Source organism: Lissotriton vulgaris, chromosome 10 (genome assembly GCF_964263255.1).
Source record: "Lissotriton vulgaris chromosome 10, aLisVul1.2, whole genome shotgun sequence".
Taxonomy (NCBI): Eukaryota; Metazoa; Chordata; class Amphibia; order Caudata; family Salamandridae; genus Lissotriton; species Lissotriton vulgaris.
Window position 1 is genome coordinate 766,474,785 of NC_141698.1, and position 22,405 is coordinate 766,497,189.

The window sequence follows — 22,405 nt, forward strand, 5'->3', positions numbered from 1 at the left end:
ATTATAGTGATCTGCTAGCTGGTTGCTTATTTATCATATTTTTTATGTACTCGTGGAGATACTAAGAAACTACTATTCTTACGCTGATTACATCATTTTGAAATTTAACGAGGAGACGCTCTATACACTTCTACTTAATGGCGTCTTCCGGGTGCCTCGAGACCTCCCACGATCTCAGGGAAAGCCCGAGGCACCGTTTGAGAGGTAAGGCCATGTCTCGTTTTCACGCTAAATGTTGCTACTGTGGAGTGGTGTGGCTCACTGGTTAGAGGCGGCAGACCCGGAAGCAGAGAACGGCCCGGGACCAGGGTTCAATTCCCGACGCGGCAGGGTCGTGGACCAGGGTCAGCGGACTCGATAATTCTCGCCTCGGTGCCTACTCTAACCAGGGATCACACTCGGCAACTCTGGGCATTAGCTTACCTCATCTCTACAACGGCCCCCCACATTTGCCGGGGATGCCTGGTTTCACCTTGGAGATACCCAGTAGGGACCATCTCACAGGGATAGCCAGGACGGGTTCCCCAGCGGTCTACAGCGCCACAACGCCTCAGGGCAGCAGTGCGCTTTACAAGACCACATACATTACATTACATTACATTACTGTACCAAGCACTCTGCACTGACTGAATGCTTAATTCCGAGTTACACACATAACTAACAGCAGCATAGCGGCAGACTGTTCCCGTGAGAGAAGGGGGTGTTCACAGTGTTTTACACTTTTACTTGTGTGTGCTTCCAAAAATAAATGCTCCTAGGAGAGCCTGGTTACATACTGAAGTGACAATTTTTATTATTTATAATTTGTCTGGAGGCAGAGTGAGAAAGGCTTAAGTAACATAAATAGTGGTCCTTTTAGAAGAGTGATCTGTTTGGAAAGCGTTAACTTATTGACACTTAGGAAACAAGAAGTATGATACATTTTTCCAGGCACATTAAACACTTGATTTTGAGGCGGCTGTGTTTGATGAAAAAAAATGTTTTGGTCTTGAGATAGCACATACATGCGTGACGCTCTGTACAAATAGGCTATACATGTGTGTAGGGTGATCAAGAAGGATTTAAACAGCCTCAAGTGCGTTAGGTTTGGAGATGAGCGTCTACAGACAGTAGGCAGTTTCGTCGACCTAATCCCTCTAGGTTTCCATGATGTTCCGTGGGACCATAGGGAGATGTTTACTTATGTGTATTTACACATCTATATGACTTTGCCGACTGAATTGTTAACAGCAATGTGGAGTACTATTGGTTAATATATATGCATTATTTGGAAGAAGATCCCTCTGTGACTAGTTACTTCGTTTTTATTACAGGGCGGGGTCTCTAACCCCTGAGTAGTTACCAGGTGAGGTGAGGCCAAGACCTCATACAAAGCACTTGAGTGCAACTGTTTTGTTTCAAGATAGCCATCTCGAGATGGAGATGGCGTGTATTAGAGAGTAAGGAGGCGAACATCTCACAACTGATATTTATTTTGATTTATGTTACTCTTTCCTACAGGTGTGAAGATCACCCTGCTGGTATTGAGGTATTTTTGTATAAAATAAGTGTATGCACATTTGCACTAAGAATAATTATGCTGTAGCTGTTGTACGATTAGGTCCTGAAGAAAGCCTCGGCGAGTGGCCCTAGAGGCTGAAACTAGTTGACCATCACTTGATAAACGGCCTATTTGTTAAAATCCGTGATCTGACACTTTTTTTATTGGGATTGGAAGAGATGTTAGAATAAAGGAAGTTTTTTCTTCCAAATTCCTTTTAATGTTCACTCACTTTGCACTGTACAAATATTTTCCATCACTGAACCACATATATATCCTATCTGTTATTCTTCTAACTCTTTTTCTACACCTTTTTTTCTTCTGCGATCATCAAGAGAGGTGCTGGTAGGATATCCAAATGATGACACTGGCCTCTCTTGGCAATTGATGGAAATCAGACTATTCCTTTTAGAGGTCGCCTCTGAATGGTTTATATACTTTAGTTGTGGTAAGATTGTTGTCTTTCCTTTCTCTCTTCTCATATATATTTTTTGACTACCAGTTTTATTTTTTATGATGAGATATAATTGAATTGGGGATTGAATCTGTTAGTTGATCGTGAAACTGTCCCTAGGACCCTCCTCCCATTGTGGAGTTGTTTGTAAGATGTATCAGGATAGTGCCATTCTCGAAAATGGTTATGGAGATGTTGCCAGTTAGGGACTGATGTTTCCGGAGAGAGATCGTTAGTTTGCTTCTATGGGCTGTGATGGTTTGTTTTGGAGACGAGGAGATGTGAGTTGAGGAAGGTGACCCAGTAGTCAGGTCTGTCAGTGTGGAAGATGAAGTCCATTTTTAGCTGCCCTGGGATGTGTCTACGACTAGCGTTTTGGGTTCTTGTCTGATCACTCTGTGTTTAAAGTGTATTTTCGCTTTACTAGAGAGGCTGGGGTGGAGTTATAGCAAATGAGTTCGGTCCGTGGGGTGTCAGGTAGTTAGGGGTCAGGGGTAGACCGCCATTTGTGTGGCCGCTGGCATCTTAGCTAGGTTAAAAGGAGGTGACGTTCCTCTTTTGTGAAGAAGGGAGAGTGTTGAGCGGGGGAGAGAGAGCTGATTGTCGGGCTGGAGGATAGGGAAGGTAGAGGGGTAATCTCTCTGGGGGAGAGGGCAGTTAGCTAGGCGTCAGAGGGGTCCTCTGATTGGCCCGGGCACCTGTTAGTTTGGTGGGGGATCGATGATTGAGGATCGTGGGGGGGTGGGGTTGGGAGTGTGGCCGGAGGGTGGCTACACTACTTTGTGGGTCCAGTGATTGGGGATCCCTTTCGACCGGACCTTGTTAGATCCCTGGTAGACAGTTGAGAGACCGGCCTTTAGGGGCTGTCAGCACTAACCTTAGAGTTCTTGGGGCAGTGGTCTCCAGGGTTGTCGGGGGTCTTCTTATTGGTATATTGATGGACTTTCTTTGCGTTGTTGGCCCCTCTAGGGTCGAGTAGCTGGTGTTCCTAGCGTTTTGTAGCCCAGGGCTTCACTCCCCACTTGGGAAGGAAAGCGAGGCAGTCTGAGGTCGTCTTAGAAATATAAGGCGGGTCCTCTTCTCATACAGCTTTAGGGGGTGTCTGCTCTTGTTATCTAAGCGTTGCAGGTTAGACCGTGACTTCCGTAGTTTTGTGGCTATTTCGGGGGCTTGTTTCAGACTCGGGTTAAAAAAGTGTCGCCCATTTTTAAGTCAAGCGTCTGAGACTGCTGCATTGTATGGTCCGGGCGTGTTACTCCTGGCTCAGACCGTCAATCTCAGTTAAGTTGCAGGTCCCCACTAACCTGGTTTAGCTGGGTCATGAGGATCCGGCTATCCGGGGTCGTTGTCGGTCTTGAGTGGAGATCCCGCGCCAGGAGCTCAGCCCTGCAGCTCCTTCCTTGCGGCCACCTTGCGGGATTTATCTCTAGTTATAGCCCTTCATAAAAATATACTCACTGTCATGGGGCTGTACTTTTTTCATTTTTTGCTAGGATGTGTGATCTCTGGATCTGTGCCCACCTCAGAGTGGATAAAAGCATGTCACATACAGTTTCTGGATTTCCTGTTTTCATCGTTGCTGTTGGCCATTTTGGGGTCAGGCGGCACCATTGTAGTGGTGTGAGACTGGGCTCCGAGTCTATCTGGAGTTTCCTGATCTCGTCGCCACTCTACACCAAAGCGGGGGTCATCACGCCGACGACAATGCTCCAGTGGGCCCAAGTCCGTCTCCGTCACATATAGATTGTTGTCTTCCGGATTGTACTGCTACGAGCAGCCATTTTGGGGGCAGGAGGAACCAGTGCAGTGGTGCGAGACGGGGCTACGAGTCTGCAGACTTTCCAATGCGACATTTCCTGGTCTAATCGCTGCTCCGGGCCAAAGCTGGTGTCGTCCCGCCGTTGACAACGCTCCGGTGAGCCTAGGTCCGTCTCCGTGTGGGGGAACCGCTCTTGAAGCATCCCAAGTCTCCTCCGATGGTGAGCTCGCTCCCGAGCTCACTTCTCTTCACTCTGGGATCAGGTGGATGTATACTCCGATATAGCTTGAGGTGAGGAGGGGGGGTCGCTCCGGTCACCCCGCTGTTGGAAGGGCTCTGGTGAGTCTAAGTCAGATCCTCTGGGGCGATCCGACCCCAGTGTCACCTGCGTCTTCCTCTGTGTCCCGACGCTTCCTGGGTCCGCTGATCACCTACAGGACTTTTCTAATCTCTGTTCCGGTCTTTAATGGGCCTCAGGGGGGTCGCTCCAGTCGGGATTTGCACAGTTTGTGATCCCGGACCAGGAGGAACGAATATGTAATGTTGACACATGAGAGCGCAAAAAAAAAAACCACAAGCAACACCCTATGACGGTTCGAGAGGTATGGGGCAAGTGACAGTGGGAGGAGAGTAATTGGTTTTTGAAGTGCAGCACCAGAATAGGAATAGGTTAGTGGTGGGGGGCGGAGAACAAATAGTACCTGCATTGTAGCAAACAGGCACTAATCAAGTGGAATTGATCTGTACTTGGTCGGTGCTCCACCGATAGGATAGAAGTGTTTTATCAGCTATGCTTATCAATTAGGAGGCAGCAAAGAAGAGTGGCACTGGCGTCCACCTGTGGTAAGCAGCGAGCGGATAAAAGTGCTTTATTGAAAGCAATACTCTAGCAAGCGAGAGTGCATGCAGCATGCTCATGCAGGCTCAACCTAAAAAAGGGAGATCTTTGTGCTGTAGGACCACTTTGGAAAAACATACCAGTCTTTGTGCCTCTCCTTCGTCGTCACTTTCTGTATTAGTCACTGTCTGCCTTGCTTGAATTTATAGATCTGCAATCAGGCATCTAGTCACCTTGTACAAGCCAGTCATAACAAAGCTCTCAGAAAAGTTATGTAAGATGCAATGAATGACATGTGACCTCAGAGTAATTCCCTTGTCCAGTCCAACCTACAAGAGTGGTGCAAGGATTTCTTCTTCCTACGCGAAGTCGCATTTTGACATGAACTCTCTCTAGACAATAGTCAGGATTCTCCTTTTAGATGGAATGTGTTGCTCCTCTGCTGGTGGTTGTGTAGAATTGCCTCGCACTAGATACCACAAGGCAGAATATGTGGATAAAAGAACTGCTGCCTGGTAGATCTATAATCCCTCACCTCTGTGTGAGTACTGCCATTCAAGATGCCAAGAGCCAGATTCGCAATTTGCATATATTTCCCACTTGATGATTTATGCTACTACACCAAAGGGGCCCTTGGTGTGCTGAAGCGACAACAAAAGACCTACAGTTTTTACCTTGATGTTCTCCTATGTAGGCATCGGGCTTGTGGTTATGTTTTTTTGTGTATGTACTTTCCATTCGCCTGACTGTAAATAATGAATTCGCCTAGGGGTAAAAGCTATTCTTTGTTAAACAGGAAAGGCAACTAGGAGATCCTGCATCAGGAAAGGAACGTAATCTTGTTGTAAATCTTTTTTTCCAGTAGATTGGTGACAGACACAATAGCATAGCAAATTCCGTTTAGCTGACAACACCCATTGTGTGCACATGTACATCGAAAGGTGTTTTACCATTTAATTACGTTACACCAGGTTACACCTGACCCGGAGTTCTTCAAAGGATTAGTTATGTTATTGTCCTTACAGAATCGGGCGTAGGCCACGCAGCTCCAAACTTGTAAGGTGCACGGTATTCACCGATATCAGCAGCGCTGCCATTTTCAATGAAGCATCCATACATGTCATTGATTATCACAGCTCGCACTTTTTGCTTTTGCCAGGTGTCGTTTGGCTAAGAAGGCTATATTGCCTTGGAGGGGGAGAACATTAGAGACGTCGACCTGACTACTGTCCGGCTGCTGGTCACTAGGGAGCCCGTCTTTACCTCATACATTTAAGCAGACTCAGCCAATTAAACTACTGTACTGTATAGCCTCTTCTTGGTACATCTAAGTTCGGGCATCGATCTCTCCGGCTCCAGTTGTTTCATCCCTCCACACCCACGCCTCTCACAAACATTCAAATCCGATCCCTCACACCTGCTATTAAGGAAAATGTACTTTTTAGGTTTTGCCTGGCGAAAGCTGCGCTTTCTGCGCAGCTTTTTCGCGCAGGCGAAAACCTGATGAGAATTGTAGTGTGCTTTGGGTCGGCCCTCGTCATTCATTGGCTGGCTCCGTAAATGGAGCCTTGCCATTGGACGAGGGGCCTGTCCGTCAATGCCGGACCAGACACGGGGGCGTTCCCGACATTCTTTGGCTTTTGCCGACGTCACGCGACGTCAGCCGAAAGCCGGGAACGCCCCCGAATCCGGTCCGGCATTGAAGGCACCCGGAAGAAGTCCAGGTGAGTGCTTGCTTTAATTTCCCGCTGTTCCCACCCCCTCTCCTGCTCGCAGCGTCTCCCGTCCCCGTTCCCGCCCCCCTCCCGCTGGTGACCGTGCTTTCCTGTTGTCTCAGCCAGGCCCGCTCCCCGCAGACTCCCCTCCCCCTGGTCTCCGTTGTTCCCACCCCCTCTCCTGCTCGCAGCGTCTCCCGTCCCCGTTCCCGCCCAGGTCGCCATCCGAACAAGAACCGGTCGGCTATGATCGTCGTTGGACATGATCACACAGACTTCCTGGTGCCACTTCACCTGCACCACAATTTATAACGCCGTTCCGGTCTGTAATGTGTAAATTCTTCACCTCTTAAATAGAAATGTAAAACTACCGAAAATGCAACATAAAAATATAAGTACAAAAAAAATCAGCGTTCTGGTAAACATTACACAAGCAGCCATAGGCGACTGCTGCTGCGGACGCTGTTTCAGCTGCTCCAGCGCCTCCTCCCGGGGCCCGCCCACTTTTCGCAGAACTGGCATTTCCAGCTCTTGCTCTGTTGCTCAGCCGAGGCCAGCTACAGAAACAACACAACCCCGAGCCCCCGCGGACCTGACAGCGCTCCGTCCTCAGCTGCAGACATGGTGAAAGTGTCCTTCAACTCGGCTCTCGGCCAGAAAGACCCGCCAAAGGAGGAGAACAGCGAGGTGCTCATCATCCCCGAGCCCAAGGTGAGCCCCCGGGAGGCAGGGAGACGGAGGCAGCTGGCGGGAGGGGCAGCCTGCACTGTCCCCGGATTACAAGTGTGGGGGCAGGGAGGGTGTTTGAGGCCCTCAGCTATTTTTGGTTAATCCCAGAACAAGGACACATCTACAAAATGGCTGTTTTCGTTTTACCATGGCAGAGACCTGCAACGCGCATTTCCGTCTAATTAAATCTCTGCGCGTCTTCGCAGGAATGTACCTGGCCTCATATTCCTGAGAATGGTGTGTGGGGTGTGCTGCAGGGAGTCGCAGGGCTCTGATGGGGTGTGCTGCGCGGGGGGGGGGTCGCGGGGCTCTGATGGGGTGTGCTGCGGGGGGGGGGGTCGCGGGGCTCTGATGGGGTGTGCTGCGGGGGGGGTCGCAGGGCTCTGATGGGGTGTGCTGTGGGGGTGGCAGGGCTCTGATGGGGTGTCTGGGGGGTGCTTTGAAGGTTACATTTCTGTTCCATCGCTCTGTCTGTTCCTTTGTTCTCGGGTCCGGGCTCCCTCTCATCGTCCCTGCGGCGCCTCGGCTCGGCCCCTGTCGCGCCCTGTGCTCTGCTGCATGGCAGGCGCTGCTCCCCGGGCCCCCACCCTTCCCTCCCTCTCCGGCGGCCATGCTGCCTCGGCTTGGGCCAGCGGGGCCACCGTACAAGGCCAGGCTCCCTCCCTCCCCCGCTCCTCTCCCCCCCGTGGAGCCCTATGGAAGAGCCTGTGCTGCAGGATCCACGCCATGGCCGAGGCCCGGAGCCCCCTCTAGACGCCCCCCGGCGGGGCTGAGGCGGTCCTGCCATCCCCCTGGGGGCGCCCCAGCCTCCGCCCCCCCCCCGAGGTGAGCAGGGAGGGGGGAGGAGGCCAGCGCATCCCTGGGCCCGCCCCTGCACTCCAGCGTCCCTTTAACTGCCCCTCCGTGTCCCCAACACCCCCCCCCCTGGATCCCGCCAGTGTCTGCCCGCATCTACCCCAGTATCGGATCCCTCCAGTCTCTTCCATCTGCTAGCCAAAGTTCCCTCTAACTGCGCCTTCTCTTGCATCCGTACCTGCCCCAGCCCCCGCTCTGGCCTTGACCCCTCCAGTGCCTGCCCTCATCAACCCCAACCTCGGTCTCTCCACTCTCTGTCCCATTTGTTCCTCTAGCTGCGCCTTCTCTTGCATCTGTACCTGCCCCAGCCCTCCATTGACCCTGCCGAGGCCAACCCTCATCCACTCCATGAAGCGTCATTTCTTTACATTCTCTGTCCCTCCTGCCCCATATCTGTTCCTCCAACCGCCCTTCTCTTGCCTCTCCATCTGCCCTTACACGCACCATCAATCTGAGGTATATACGCCCCTGTCCTGCTGCCCTCTGACTCCCGAATACTTCCTTTATCTGCCCCTTTTCTGATCCTTTCTCGTCCCTCCACTGGTATATTTTAGTCTCTGACATACTTGCTCCTGCCTGGTTTACTCTCCAGCTGGCCCATCTCCTTTCCTTAATCCCCTTTTCTGCCTCTCAGCCCCTCCATCTCCTTGATCACGACTTAAAAACTACAAAAAAACACGTGGGGGTCACAGGGCTCTGATGGGGTGGCAGGGCTATGATGGGGTGTTGGGGTATGATGTGGGGGTCACAGGTCTCTGATGGGGTGTCTGGGGGGTCGCAGGGCTCTGATGGGGTGTGTGGGGGGGGGTGGCGGGGCTCTGATGGGTTGTTGGGGTATGCTCTGGGTGGTCGCAGGGCTCTGATGGGGTGTCTGGGGGGTGCTTTGAAGGTTACATTTCTGTTCCATCGCTCTGTCTGTTCCTTTGTTCTCGGGTCCGGGCTCCCTCTCATCGTCCCTGCGGCGCCTCGGCTCGGCCCCTGTCGCGCCCTGTGCTCTGCTGCATGGCAGGCGCTGCTCCCCGGGCCCCCACCCTTCCCTCCCTCTCCGGCGGCCATGCTGCCTCGGCTTGGGCCAGCGGGGCCACCGTACAAGGCCAGGCTCCCTCCCTCCCCCGCTCCCCTCCCCCCCGTGGAGCCCTATGGAAGAGCCTGTGCTGCAGGATCCACGCCATGGCCGAGGCCCGGAGCCCCCTCTAGACGCCCCCCGGCGGGGCTGAGGCGGTCCTGCCATCCCCCTGGGGGCGCCCCAGCCTCCGGCCCCCCCCGAGGTGAGCAGGGAGGGGGAGGAGGCCAGCGCATCCCTGGGCCCGCCCCTGCACTCCAGCGTCCCTTTAACTGCCCCTCCGTGTCCCCAACACCCCCCCCCCTGGATCCCGCCAGTGTCTGCCCGCATCTACCCCAGTATCGGCTCCCTCCAGTCTCTTCCATCTGCTACCCAAAGTTCCCTCTAACTGCCCCTTCTCTTGCATCCGTACCTGCCCCAGCCCACGCTCTGCCCTTGACCCCGCCAGAGCCTGCCCGCATCTACCCCAGTGAGTGTCAGTTCTTTCTATTCTGTCCCACCACTTTCTGCCCCATCTCTTCCTTAAGTTTCTTCTAACTGCCCCTTCTCATGCATCAGTACCTGCCCCAAACACCGCTCTGCCCTGGACCCCTCCAGTGCCTGCCCGTTTCTACCCATATACGTGTCAGTTATCTCTGCTCCATCACTTTTTGCCCCATCTGTTCCCTCTAACTGCGCCTTCTCTTGCATCCGTACCTGCCCCAGCCCCCGCTCTGGCCTTGACCCCTCCAGTGCCTGCCCTCATCAACCCCAACCTCGGTCTCTCCACTCTCTGTCCCATTTGTTCCTCTAGCTGCGCCTTCTCTTGCATCTGTACCTGCCCCAGCCCTCCATTGACCCTGCCGAGGCCAACCCTCATCCACTCCATGAAGCGTCATTTCTTTACATTCTCTGTCCCTCCTGCCCCATATCTGTTCCTCCAACCGCCCTTCTCTTGCCTCTCCATCTGCCCTTACACGCACCATCAATCTGAGGTATATACGCCCCTGTCCTGCTGCCCTCTGACTCCCGAATACTTCCTTTATCTGCCCCTTTTCTGATCCTTTCTCGTCCCTCCACTGGTATATTTTAGTCTCTGACATACTTGCTCCTGCCTGGTTTACTCTCCAGCTGGCCCATCTCCTTTCCTTAATCCCCTTTTCTGCCTCTCAGCCCCTCCATCTCCTTGATCACGACTTAAAAACTACAACACACCCCTTTTCAATCTATCTTTCGGGAGTTTTTTTCTTTATCACTTTTTTCTCGATTTCTTATTTTTCTCTCCGCACCCGTGGTTCCTGATCTTGTTGCTCTTCGTCCTTATCTCGCTCGATGTTTACTTTCTCGCTCTTATTCTTCACTGTTCATCCCCTCTTCATTATCCTTTCTTTTGTGTAACCCTTCTCGTTTGTTACCCTTTTTAGGTAGTACACACAAAATGTATTTATCCACTTGTTACAGATTAAATGATTGTGCCGGCAGCCAATATCTTCGCTCTCGCTCGTTCTCACTACGACAAGCTGCGCATTGCAAGTTACCGAATGTACAAGTACTCGCGCCACCTTCAAGTGCACAGCATTGGCAAAGTCCTGACGAGCAAACTAGCGAAGAGACGGACTACTTAATGTTTGACATAGAAATGTATGAATTTGGAAAGTTTGCAAATATCTTAGCTACTTGTAAAGTGCCTGTTCAACGCAAGGGCAGTTTCAAAGCGCTGCAAATGTCACCAGCCTTGGGGTTGGGAGGACCGAAGCAAGAACCGGGACTCGAGCCTGTGATCGCAGGTCCCACCCACAGCTCTGCCCGGGGGTGCGATGAGGCATCTCGAGTTCTATAGTAAATGAAACATTACCGTTATGGCTTGTTAAAATATAGGGCTTCAAGACGGCCTCAGTGTTGAGCTTTCATGTATCAACCTGTTGTATTGTGGGAGATGTAGTCTTGGCCAGTTTCAATTAAACAAACGGGACCAAGATACCGGTTAACAGGAAACGTACAGGGCATAACATTCATTAGTCATGAAGACAGCTTGTACCTCTAAAAATCCGGAAACCCTGCATGCGAATATGATGTTACGTTAAATGCACTTGAATCGCACAATCCCAACCTTTCAGGATCCGCGTGCCCTGTCCGGCTCGCCCATTCACTGGCGTGAATGCGGTTGTGTGTAGAAATGTGTCCCTCATGAGAGGCGGGCAGGCTGGGAGCAGACTGGTATGTGCATTGCTTGGTGGTGGGTTATAGTCAGGGAACAAATCCTAAAAAAATAAGTGGGGATACAGAGTGCAGATACAGAGTGCAGATACAGAGTGCGGATACAGAGTGCGGATGCAGAGTGCGGATGCAGAGTGCGGATGCAGAGTGCGGATGCAGAGTGGAGCTTCAGAGTGGAGCTTCAGAGTGGAGCTTCAGAGTGGAGCTTCAGAGTGGAGCTTCAGAGTGCAGAGTGTCAAAAGCAATGCCAATAGCTCTAACTTTAACAAAGGCAAAACCATTGCATTGTAAATGCTTGTTGTATACTGCCGCGTGGCTTCGGGTTTGCTGTCTGGTACAGCTGCATAATAAAATATGCTACCTACACCATACTCTATACCGCTTTCCTCGGCCTTGCATGGATAAAAGGCGGAGCTGCCCATGACCAACGTTGTAAACGTGTTATCTTTCAGTTGCACAATATCTGGAGAAAGTGCAAAAAGCATGCTGTTCTACTTTATTAGCGTGAAACAAGCTTAGAGGAAATGCATGCGCTCGTGTAGTTTAAAGACCCAGCTTTTCAAATTGCCCCTTCCGCAATCATCCTGTGGACATTTTAGTTGTAGTTCTTTTCAGAGGTGAACAAACGAGATGAAGTTTACATCAAGGAAGGGAGCCAGGAGCATAATGTAATTTTTAAGAATTACTAACAGCAAGCTATAGAATTGGTAAAGGGCTGTTTGTTTTCCGAGTTGCAACAGAAATAAATGTTCATGATGCAGTCCCTAGGTCGCATCTCGTGAGCAGGGCTGTCATTCCCGAGATAATGTAACACCTCTCAGGCAGCCGTTGGGCTTTTTTAACAGGATCTCACTCGAGCATGAAGGTATTAGGATGGGACCTAAATGTAAACAATGTGGTATAATGTTCAGAACTTCTGATTTTGGTTCTCGGGAACTAAGTTAGACTCTATGTCCTGTATTGAATACAGCATGTCTTGAAGACCGTGCATGTCCTGTATTGAATACAGCATGTCTTGAAGACCGTGCATGTGCGCTGCCTAGGCTTGACCTAAAAAGGAGAATTTTTATTCTGCTCTCAAGGGCCAGCTTATATCAAGCGTAAATGGAAATAGGTCCAACGCCAACCAGCCAGTCAGATCTTATGCCACAGTTGAAAATTTGGAGGTAGCTAATTAAATTAAACTGCATCCTCCTAAGAAATTCACTAGAATCCCATCAATTTGGAGTCCATTGTAATGGTGGACAGACTGATACTCAATGGGATTTGAAATTACAGCATACACACCCTAACTATTCTAAGCTTGTGGACTGGGCTTCAGGTCTCTTACTAGTGTCAATCGTAGGACTGAGATTAGGTGTAGAACACATTCTTTTGGAAAGGTGAAAGCTGATTTCAATGCCCATAGCGTCTTCTTTCTTAAATGTACTGCCTCTTACCACTACAGGCACTTTGACTCCACCTGCTCAAAAATGTGGGATGAACACAGAGAATCCCACCCTGCTCCACTAAAGTTTGGCGCCATGTTACTCAGGAGAGGGGGATAACTGAGGTTTGAGAACTACGGGTATATGCAGGTATCATAGGAGGCAGGTACATGCAGGAGGCAAAGGAAACCGCAACCTGAAAGGTTATGGCTGGTTTAACTGGGCAACCAAACATTTGTGCCGCACACCACACATATGGGGACCCCAAAATGGCTGACTAATTATTCCATCTACTTTTTAATATTCACATAGGCAAACACATCTTGCCCTTAAGGGCAAAGTGAGGGGCTATGCAGATTTGCCAGGAAAGGACAGTAAGTCCATTCCTAAACCTGGAGGTCCAGGAAAAAGTCCTGCACATAACGAAAGCCACTTGCTACCAGCCACCTGTATTGTCAGGGTCCAGGAGTGGGGACTGTGGTGACCCATGTCATAAGGAGGACCGCTATCAATATACCCACATTGCCAGTAGAGACAAATGCCATAGATGTATCGTATATTTGAGGGATTGTGGAACAACTCTTGTCCCGTGTGGCATAGTTTCCTGAACAGGAAAACAAGTTAGGGACAGCAGAACTGATGACAACAGGAGAACGGCAGCACAGAGTTAATGTGCCACAAGGCTCTGTCCTGTATGCCGTCTCACCATTGAAGGTCAGTGAATAAGGTGTGTGATATTTCACATTAGGTTGAGATGGTGAGATCACCTTCTTGAATCGTGGCTAGCCATCCTCAAGTCGCTTGTTAATGCAATGAAAGGTGGCAAACTAAGAAGCAATAAAATTCCATAAGAGCTCAAGAACGTTTGATACATTGTAATGCAACTCTACACCCACCTGGTGGATGTTCTCTACTTGTATTAGTTTGATTGTGGTCTCTCTTTCTGTGCTTCAGGGAAAGGGGAGGGCAGTTATGAACAGCGCAGATTTTGATCAGTTCCACATCTTAATGTTGACCCTAAGTAGGAGTTTGTAAAGGTGCACCTTAGCTGTGTGACTGAGCCTAGCGGTGATGCTATACTGTTTCTGTGTGGAGAGGTACACATTAGAGCATGACAGCATTTTTCTAGAACCATGCTGGCAAAGGACCCCACTGTAGTAGAAAACTGCCTTGGCAAGCTTTGTGGTTAGTTTCGTGTTTGTAGATGTTCCGAAAGCATGGAATCTGGCTCTTCCAAGGTCATGCATAAAAAGCTATTAGAAACCACACAGCTGGTGCTTTTATATTTGCTTTTATATTTCTATCTGCATGGATGCTGAAAGCAGTGGGCTACTTATCTAACCAGAGCTGCATGCTGTGGGGTTGTCCCCACATTTGCCTTTCTCTTTTTCTTTGAGGAGGAAATGGATACCAGTGCAGGAGATAGATTTGTGGCTGCTTGTCAGAAGGATAAGGGGAAGGCAAGAAGTATTTTTCCAAGCTCATCAATTTAATGAGGTAAACTCAAGTTGACCAGTTACCAGTGCTTTCTAAGTCATTGGATGAGGAAAAACTACTGCTCTGCTTTACGGTATGCAGTTGTGCCAGTAAATTATCACTGGGGTTAAGCACAATGTGTTTTGCATTGTACTCTGGTTATATCACATTCAGACATTTTTTTAAAATGTATTTAAAGAATTGTTCTTTATTTGGTATATATGCTTACATTGAGGCCATCATTTATACCGTGGTATGCGTTACATCACATATGCCATGGCATTGTGTTTGTATGATACAGGCCAACAACCGGAAGGACAAGGAGTCGTCAACATGAATAACAATATAAGAAGTAAAGAAAATACAATTGTGTAGAGAGAATTATTCACAAACCACTGCTACCATGTCTAACTTTCCTATCCTTGGATTTAGGTGAGTGTGTCGTTTAGGTGTATTCCCACTCTGTCACAGCGTTGGATATCCTAGCCTTGTACCTAATGCACTTGTTCATGTTATCTTCAGCTTGCACTCATTTATACATTTCTGACTTCCATGCCTCTATTGCTGTTGTAGTCGGGTATTTTTCCCAGGAGACGGGCTTTCAGATTCTAGATGTGTTGCTTGTTGATCGGTTTCACTACCTGATTGCACACCCAGCACCAGAAGATCTGAATCCTGGGTCGAATCATGGGTCATGTGGTAGAAAGTTGGCACCACATATGCGCCCATGTTTGAACTATTTGGGAACATTGTGTGCAATCTAGTAGAGGTGAGATACATGTGATGCATAAACTTAAATTGTAACAACCTAAGTCTTGCATTTCTGGACACCAAAGAGACATTACTGAGTGTTATCGACCAGGCGCCATCTAATAGCTCTATCTTGAGGTCCAGTCTCCATTTATCCCGATCACTGTTGGGTTCACTTTCTGCTTCTTTGTATATGTGTTTTATCCCATGGTGGTGAGTTCTCCACGTCAATGATGTGTTCCAGGAATCCTTAGTTTTGGTTTAGCTTTAGGAGTCATTTCATGTAGCATTCACCACTTTACAGATAGCTGCATGTGCTAAACACCCAGTGTCATAGTCACCCTACCTTTGTGATAGTGGCTCTTGCTCATGGTGGCCAGTTAGTCTATAGCTGTGCCCTTTTAAATCTTGGTAAATACCTAAGCGGTGGCCTTATGAATACACTGTGTTGTGCTGGTTTCTTCATGTATCTGACCCAGGCAAATCTTGCCACCTGCAGAAGGACTAGGGAGTACATAGAGTAAATGTGATCCCTAAACAAGTACCCTGGAATGGTTGTGTTTCCTTGTGATGATCGTAGGTATCCCATCTCCAGAGATTCTGGTGGAGTGAACTAGGCTGTAACTCTAATTAGAGTTGCGCTAAAATAGCACATTTCAATGTCTGGTGTTCCGGTAATTGGGAGAAACAGTTTATCTAAAGTCGCCCTGCGTCTGCTCGATCCCCACCCTAGTTCTATCAGCAAACTGGTAAGATCATGAAAGATGGGCCTATGCAGTGTTTTCTTTTAAGCTTTGGAAATGGTACAGGACTGTTTTAGTAGCTCTATTTTCGAGACCAGCACCCATCACAGTAGAGACAATGGGAGCCTCCTCTAAAACTCTTTCAAGGCCCTGGCTGCTTTGTCTAGGTTCCTAGCCTTAACATCTGGTGTGTGTCTTTACACATTGACTGTGTTAGAAATGGAGTTTCTGGTTGGCAGAGGTATGCACCCTGTCGAGCAGGAACCACAATCCAAGTCCAGGTAAGTCAGGTACACACCCTAAATTTATCTGTGCTCACCCTCTCGTAGCATCGCACAGAACAGTCCGGCTTAACTTAAGAGGCAATGTGTAAAGTATTTGTGCAACACTTCAAACACAAAAACACCACACAAAAAGATACCACACCTGGTTAGAAAAATAAAGCTGAATTTAATTAACAAAACCAGCCAAAATTCCAATAAGTAGAATCAAAGTTATGAATTTTTAAAGAATACCTTAAAATATAGTGCTTAGAAACATAAAGCGCCAATCTGGGCTTTCTGGTAGAGCGAGACCGGGTCAAATCTTAAAAGTCAGGCCGATGGAGGTAGGTCGGATACAGGCGCCACACAGGGCCCGCTGCAAAGTGTACCTTTCTGAAGAAGTGTCGATGGCAAGGAGCAAGATGCGGGCTCTGTCTAAGGCGATGCAACATCGTCAATCGTTAGGATTGTAGGCGATGCATGGTTTCCGAGTCGCGCAGTTGGGGGATTGTAGCATGTGTATTTCATTGCTTTCTCTTTTATTGCAATTCATGTGTACTTCATTGCTGTTTATTGTATGCTTTTGATAGCGGCTCCATGTTCTGTAGAACGCGCAGGATAGTTCTTGGAACTTCAGGGAGATTCCTGCTGAGTCCCTTGAAGCATCCGGATGCGTCCTCAGTCGTGGGTTGTTCTCTTGGATCAAAACTACCTAAAACTTCTTCACTCGCCTGCTTGCGGATTCTTTTATTCCCTCCTTCCCATGGCAAACCTCCATGCTGAACCTTTTCAAGTGAACACTAAACCCATCGACTGAACATAATTATCGGACGTATTTTCGCCACGCAGAGCAACGCTTATGAGCTGTGAGCCAAATTTCTGTTTTTGTGACTTTGTGCTTTTACCTACGCTTAATGTCCCATATATGGATATTTGCAGTTGGAAAGCGTCCGCATTGTTGACTGCTGCCAAGATTCCAGCCTTCGCGTGCCTGCATTCCTTATGACGCCGCCGCAACCACGTCCATTCTGTGTCCTCCTCACGCGCCTGCCTCCGGTTGTGACTCCTCTCTTATTATATCTCTGTTGCATCCTAGCAATGCTTAATTGACCTGTCACCCTGGGTCTTTAGAGTCCTGACGCACATGCTCTATGCAGGTGGCCATTTTCTTCGTGCGAGCGGCTGTGGATTGCTCATATCCAGCTTTTGTGCAGTGTTTCTGACTTCTGCACATCACATTGAGTCTGTCGAGCTCGGAGTCCTAGGTAGAATACGCAGGTTTCATTTAATGTTTCCCTTCTTCAGGTGAGATTTTTGTTTTGTTTTGTTTTTTGTTTTGTTTTTGTTTTGATTATGTTCACACTTTGACTCAAGGGAGACTTACTTCCTAACTTTTGGCTTCAGTATCATGGCAACTGTACAGGGTTCTAGCAACCTCCTCCCTTCTTACAGAAGGCAGGTAGGCCTGATATTAAATGAAAGTAGTGGTTACGAATATTTGAGAACTATTTCACTGCAATAGATACTGTTGGATATTCACCTATTAGAAAGGCGGCACCCCTGTTTAGTTATGTTGGGATTGCAGGGCAAAGGGTTTTTGACAACTTACCCATGGTTTCCAACTCCAGGTGGGGAAGATGCATCTTAGAATGTATATCTGGAAGCAAAGGAAAAGATGTGAAAACAATACACAGATGAGTCAAGTGTGTTACTGGAGAGACATACTTTTTCCTACTGCAAACATGATATGGATTTGACTGTTGAAGAATATATTGCTACGTTGTGTGTATTAGCTTCCAAGTGCGAATTTGAGAACAATGTTGATATCTACATAAGAGACCAATTTGTTTTTAACTGCTACTCCAAGAAGGTTTAGGAGAGAATTTTGACATGTAAAAACCCGACTTTGAGTGAGACAATCACTAGACTGTAATGTATCAGTGTTGCCTACAAACAATCCCTGCCCACAATCATTGTTATTGTACAAAGAGTCAAGCAAATTGGGACTTCTGAACTTTTACAACTCAATTTCTTGTCCCTTAGAATGTACATATCTTTGTAAGAGTCCTTTTTAAGAGACCAGCTCAAGGCAGTCCGTGGTAATTCTATAATAGCTGTGGATTTTAATATTCATCCATGTGGGGATCCAAAGATAACTAACCGTATTGATTTGGGTTGTTTACGCGTGAAGGGAATTCCCTTTGAGCATACAACACAAGATGATTCCCTTAATGATTTATTACACATTTGATGTATCCTCGTCTTTGTGCACATTGGACCCACGTAGTAAGGTTTCCAACCCAACCTTTGTAGGAAGTGATGGAGGTTCAATTATTGATTTCATTCTTGTATTGTTGCCCCTCCTTGATTTGATCTTGGGTTTCTCCATCGAGGCAAGCGTCCACAGTGACCACAATCCCTTATGTGTGCATATTAGCTAGCCTTCTTTGGTGTCCTCTCGGAGGGTAGTGAGGAGTGGTGTATTGAAAGAAACGGATGGAGGAAGAAGGTTAAAATGGGCTCAGATAGCTCCTGAATCTTTTTAGGACTATCTGCCCTCTGTGATATTAAGGTAGTTCTGACCCAGGTGAAATTATAGAAGCCTTTAAAGTAATTTCCTCTACAATATCAAATATTGTAAGTGTTCCTGCGTGGTGACCAGCTATCTTGGTTCCCAGATGGATTTGATTCTGATTGCTACCATGCTGCCAGGAACCTGAAAGAAGCACTAGGCGAGAGTCCAAGGGATATGGTCCTAGTTAAAACCCGTAGAAGGGAGTATAAAGCAGAACTAACCAGACGTAAGGCAACGTTGAAGGAGGAAGAATGGAGGGACTTAATTGAGGCAAGTAACTTGAAGAATTTTGGGGCATTATTAACAGCCCTTTGTTAAATAAGAACACAGGAAATGTGGTGGAGGTCCATATAACAGAGGAGGACTAGGTGCACCATATTGAGGTTATGTTTCAATGCCCCCCAGATAGGAATAGATTACCTGGAGCAGTGGAGGTTTAATCATCCCTGGTTGTCTTGATGAAGAGGTCAGGGAAGGTATCATTGGGATGTCCAACAACAAAGCACCAGGCCCAACGGTATCCTGCTGGATTTATATAAATCTGATGTGAACCTTTGGGCACCTGTTCCTACGGCCGTTATTAATGCAGAGGTCAGAACTGGTTCCTGGGCCACCTCCACCATTGTCCCAGTTTTTAAAAAGGTTAACAGGGATAGTACCCACTGTTATCTTTCCATATCCTTGATGGATCGGTGGTTGGCCATGTTCTTTTAGACAGGTTAACCATCTGGCCAGATGATGATGACATCTTAACCGACATCTAGTACGGTTTTCGTGCCGGGCTTTCAACCGTGGCCCAATGTCTTAACTTACATTTGATCCTCAACAAGTATATGGTTGCCCGCCCTGGTACCATCTATCTGGACTTCATGGATCGGTCTTCCGTGTTTGATAGCATTATTAGAATTACGTTTTGGCAGACCATGCTGTCCATGGGGGTGGACGGCGATATTGTTTATTTCCTTGACAATCTCCATAGCGACACCAAGGCTGAGGTTAGTTACTCACAAGACCTTAAAGTATCTCTCCAGTTCCCCATAAAAAGAGCAGTACACCAAGGGTGTATCTTAGCTCCCTTTTTGGGTAATTTATATATCCACAAACTAGAGCAGGTTCTATTGGAGGCTAAGGTAGACTACCCCCAGGTGGGACGGCGTGGCCTGCTGGTTTTGCTGTTCGCTGATGATGCAGTCCTTATGGCCCGGACGGCTAGAGGGTTACAATCTCTGCTTAATTATTTTTCATCTTTCTTGGAAGATTGGACCTGTCCATAAATTATTCCAAATCCTATGTGATGCAGATGAGACCTCACACAAAAGCCGTACCAGTTCAGGGTTGGTGCCGGTTTGGTTCCCAGGCCAGAAGCTTTTTCGTTACTTGAGGATCTGATAGACAAAAAAATGAAATGGGGGCCTTTAACACGGAGAAAGAAGGGTGATTTAGTGCACGCTAATACTGCTATATTTAACTTTGCCTTTAAACTAGGTAGGAGACCGATTGCAGCACTCCTGCAGATATATCAGTCAAAATGCATTGCTAAAGTCTCCCATGGAAGTGAAATTTGGGGCCATATTACCATGGAGGAATTACAAGTGGCCGAAAACAATTTTCTGAAACGCCTTCCATGTGTTTCCCAGGGTACTTCAAGCTTCATGGTTCATCTATCTCTCGGACCTGCTTGCTCTTCGACCTCTTACATTGTGATTGAAGCTAGTGTTGCTCCAGGGACCGACTCTAAGAAAATTAATTTGAAAGGAGTGTATGGGACTTGACTACGCCCATTATATCCCGTGGCTCAACTATATGAAGAAATGCTTTGGGAGGTTGGGAAGAGCAGAACTAATCTCCAACCTGGAATCTGTGCACAAGTAAGATCTCTGCTGGGTAAAGGAGACCCTTCCTAATCTGAGGACCGTTGAAAGGGAGGGGTGCGAGCTGAGGAAACCTAGTGTTCTTAGGTTTGTTATTTTGAAAACTGCAATCTACCAAGCCATATCTTTTAGGGCTCTTTAGTGCTCATGACCGTTTTTACTAACTAGGTTCCATTTTGAACTCTTCCACCTCCTGCTGGCCTAGCCATGTGGGGTTAATAGAGGTCAGAGCCTAGAGTCCTGTGGCTGTGACAGTAAGTTTCCACAGGACAGGCTTCATTTTATAATGTTTTGTAACTTTTATAAGATCCCCCTGGAAACATTTTATTATTCCAATCTTGAACCTACTGGATTTTAGCCAGGTGCAACCAGCTTTTATATTTTTACAAATGCTATCTGGCAACACTGTTTTCTATGTCCTTAACTTTTTAAAATCAGCAGTAAGGCTTAGAGCTTGCTGCAACTAACTGATAATGGCTCTCAGTGACTGCTACGAGCTTCAGCATGTTTGACTGGGGATCATTTTGCAAAGCCAGGTTTTCTGTATTTTTTCTCTTTTCTTTTCAAGATTTGGCATCCATTCCCATCTTATAACATTTTTCTCGAACATGTACTGTATAATGCGATTTTAAAAGTAAGAGCTGCCAATCATGTTATTCTTCTGTACAAGGTACCTTTTTAGATTGCTTTTATGGTATTATGCAAAAACCGAATAACGAAATTTGATTGAATGAGTGAGACAATCAATATTGCTAGGAGCATAGAGATGTCAAAAATAACCTCTCCGGTTATGAACAGTCAGGCTTGCATACAAAAGAATAGTTTCCCTGTTACACCTCCTATTAAACTGGTTATGGATGATTCAATGGTGGGTACCATTAACAAAACTACTAAACCCAAGAAAGGAGTTTGTTAAAGGTGTGACTCAAGGAGTCATTTGGGTAACTATACCACTTGCCCTTCTTTAGGAAAAAAAATCATTGTTGTCGCAAAGTGGGTAATTTTCAGGGAGTATGCAAAAGTGCACCTGTCAATTCTAATAGGGTCAGAATCAGTCATATAGATATTTCTAATGTTTCTGATGAGCTGAAAGAGTGTAGTGAGAGATTTTCTAATGCTATTCTCATTACTGGCACCCCTTCATTTGAGCCAGGGAAAATCGTATAAGGGCCTTTTTGTCAGGCTGTGGTGGATAGCAAGACCATTATCATGATGGCAAATTTAGGTGCACTGGTTACAATATTGGCTGATTAAGCATTCTTTAAGCATTGTCCAGTTCAAAAAATGTTGAATGTCCCTGATATTCGTCCTAAGGCTTTCGGCGAACAGGACCTTGAACTTGCAGGTTACTTTATCACTTCTCTTGAGGGTATGGGTAGACAAATTAACACCAAGGTATATGTTGCAGTGAACGGGAGGGACATCATTGATTGGATGTGCTTGGCCAAATAAGATATTTACTTACACCCAGGGCATGATGGTCCCATAGTACTTGGAGATAAGCCTTACTTAGCTGTAGAGAACCAAATTAGCATAACTCACTCAATAGCCAAGAGGTTTCCTAATGTATTCACTGATACCAAATGTACAGTAAAGGGTATTGAATACACCAAGCTGAACATTTTTTACCCCGGTTATTCACAAAGCGTGTCCGGTACACCTAAGTACAAGGGATGATCTGAAGATTTTGTTAGAATTCTTCACTTCTGAAGGTGTTATTGAAAAAACAGATTCTCTGAGGGGATTTCTCTAGCCGTTTTGACTAGAAACAACTCGGGAGACCTGAGGTTATGTGTGGATTTGAGGTCACTCAGTCAGAATATACTTGTGGCCTGTTGCATACAAGAAATGATGACGAACCTTGGAGGGGCTAAGTTTTTCTCTACAATCAATGTCCATTCTGAGTATCACCAAATACCACTAAGTCCAGAATCTCAATCCTTAACTACTTTTGTCACTCCTTTTGGAGCGTTTAAGTACCTGAGGCTTCCATTTGGCCTTCCATCAGCTGCAAGTGTCTTTCAACGACTGATGGACACCCTATTTGGTGATGAGCCTCAGGTTCAAGCATTCCAAGACGACATACTGGTATACACAAAAACTGAAGAAGAGCATGCGCTTGTCTTAAACGTATTGGAAGAGCATGACATG